Source organism: Schistocerca serialis, chromosome 4 (genome assembly GCF_023864345.2).
Source record: "Schistocerca serialis cubense isolate TAMUIC-IGC-003099 chromosome 4, iqSchSeri2.2, whole genome shotgun sequence".
NCBI lineage: Eukaryota > Metazoa > Arthropoda > Insecta > Orthoptera > Acrididae > Schistocerca > Schistocerca serialis.
The window spans coordinates 645,167,601-645,170,113 of record NC_064641.1 but is presented as its reverse complement, the minus strand read 5'-3'; the positions used below and the strand labels follow the sequence as shown (position 1 = coordinate 645,170,113).

The 2,513-nt window shown below is 44.3% G+C and overlaps 1 non-coding gene across 1 annotated transcript; it reads left to right on the top strand.

Annotated features, from left to right (window-relative positions):
* Positions 1-2,221: 2,221 nt before the first annotated feature.
* On the top strand, positions 2,222-2,305 carry Trnas-gga (transfer RNA serine (anticodon GGA)). The gene is given in 2 exon segments: positions 2,222-2,261; positions 2,271-2,305. It is a non-coding gene; the product is annotated as a tRNA-Ser (tRNA).
* The last annotated feature ends 208 nt before the right edge of the window (positions 2,306-2,513 follow it).

Below are 2,513 nucleotides of genomic sequence, written 5' to 3'. Positions count from 1 at the left end.
AGGGTAAACGCAGCCAAAACCTCTCAGACAAACAGAAGCTAAACGATGTCAAAGTTAGCGTAAGGAGGGCTATGCGTGAAGCGTTCAGTGAATTCGAAAGTAAAATTTTATGTACCCACTTGACAGAAAATCCTAGGAAGTTCTGGTCTTACGTTAAATCAGTAAGTGGCTCGAAACAGCATATCCAGACACTCCGGGATGATGATGGCATTGAAACAGAGGATGACACGCGTAAAGTTGAAATATTAAACACCTTTTTCCAAAGCTGTTTCACAGAGTAAGACCGCACTGCAGTTCCTTATCTAAATCCTCGCACAAACAAAAAAATGGCTGACATCGAAATAAGTGTCCAAGGAATAGAAAAGCAACTGGAATCACTCAACAGAGGAAAGTCCACTGGACCTGACGGGATATCAATTCGATTCTACACAGAGTACGCGAAAAAACTTTCCCCCCTTCTAACAGCCGTGTACCGCAAGTCTCTAGAGGAACGGAAGGTTCCAAATGATTGGAAAAGAGCACAGGTAGTCCCAGTCTTCAAGAAGGGTCGTCGAGCAGATGCGCAAAACTATAGACCTGTATCTCTGACGTCGATCTGTTGTAGAATTTTAGAACACGTTTTTTGCTCGCGTATCATGTCGTTTTTGGAAACCCAGAATCTACTCTGTAGGAATCAACATGTATTCCGGAAACAGCGATCGTGTGAGACCCAACTCGCGTTATTTGTTCATGAGACCTAGAAAATATTAGATACAGGCTCCCAGGTAGATGCTATTTTCCTTGACTTCCGGAAGGCGTTCGATACAGTTCCGCACTGTCGCCGGATAAACAAAGTAAGAGCCTACGGAATATCAGACCAGCTGTGTGGCTGGATTGAAGAGTTTTTAGCAAACAGAACACAGCATGTTGTTATCAATGGGGAGACGTCTACAGACGTTAAAGTAACCTCTGGCGTGCCACAGGGGAGTGTTATGGGACCATTGCTTTTCACAATGTATATAAATGACCTAGTAGATAGTGTCGGAAGTTCCATGCGGCTTTTCGCGGATGATGCTGTAGTATACAGAGAAGTTGCAGCATTAGAAAATTGTTGCGAAATGCAGGAAGATCTGCAGCGGATAGGCACTTGGTGCAGGGAGTGGCAACTAACCCTTAACATAGACAAATGTAGTGTATTGCGAATACATAGAAAGAAGGATATTTTATTGTATGATTATATGATAGCGGAACAAACGCTGGTAGCAGTTACTTCTGTAAAATATCTGGGAGTATGCGTGCGGAACGATTTGAAGTGGAATGATCATATAAAATTAATTGTTGGTAAGGCGGGTGCCAGGTTAAGATTCATTGGGAGAGTCCTTAGAAAATGTAGTCCATCAACAAAGGAGGTGGCTTACAAAACACTCGTTCGACCTATACTTGAGTATTGCTCATCAGTGTGGGATCCGTACCAGATCGGGTTGACGGAGGAGATAGAGAAGATCCAAAGAAGAGCGGCACGTTTCGTCACGGGGTTATTTGGTAACCGTGATAGCGTCACGGAGATGTTTAGCAAACTCAAGTGGCAGACTCTGCAAGAGAGGCGCTCTGCATCGCGGTGTAGCTTGCTCGCCAGGTTTCGAGAGGGTGCGTTGCTGGATGAGGTATTGAATATATTGCTTCCCCCTACTTATACCTCCCGAGGAGATCACGAATGTAAAATTAGAGAGATTAGAGCGCGTACGGAGGCTTTCAGACAGTCGTTCTTCCCCCGAACCATACGCGACTGGAACAGAAAAGGGAGGTAATGACCGTGGTACGTAAAGTGCCCTCCGCCACACACCGCCAGGCGGCTTGCGGAGTATTGATGTAGATGTAGATGTAGACTTAGTTGCTAGTAATTTTATGTTAATGGTATTGACTTTATGCCTGGCGCAGCTGATCTAATGCAGTCTGTTTTGCATACACGTCTCGTCTCAGTTTATTTGAGCGTGTTCAGTCGTCTGAAACACTCCCAGAGTTTCTTATATATGCAGCAGTAGCATTTATTATTTGTATACTCCGCCATTTCCCCTTTATTTACCATACACCCGACCCCTTACTCTTTAAAGAATCATCTCATTCTTATGAAGTCATATTTCCTTAATTATGTGTCGCACAATGATTATTTTCCACTTTGATGGTTGTCTGTTATATTTTATGTTCTTACGTCTCTACTACGTGGGAGCCATCTTTGTTGCCGGCCTGGGTGGCCGAGCGGTTCAAGGCGCTACAGTCTGGAACCGCGCGACCACTATGGTCGCAGGTTCGAATCCTGCCTCGGGCATGGATGTGTGTGACGTCCTTAGGTTAGTTAGGTTTAAGTAGTTCTAAATTCTAGCGAACTGATGACCTCAGCAATTAAGTCCCATAGTCCTCACAGCCATTTGAACCATTTTTTCAGCAATCTTTGCTGTCATATTTGCGGCCAATGATCGATTTGCCGTGTATTCACTGTTTCGTCTAATATACTAGACTGCGTTACGGGATTAAAG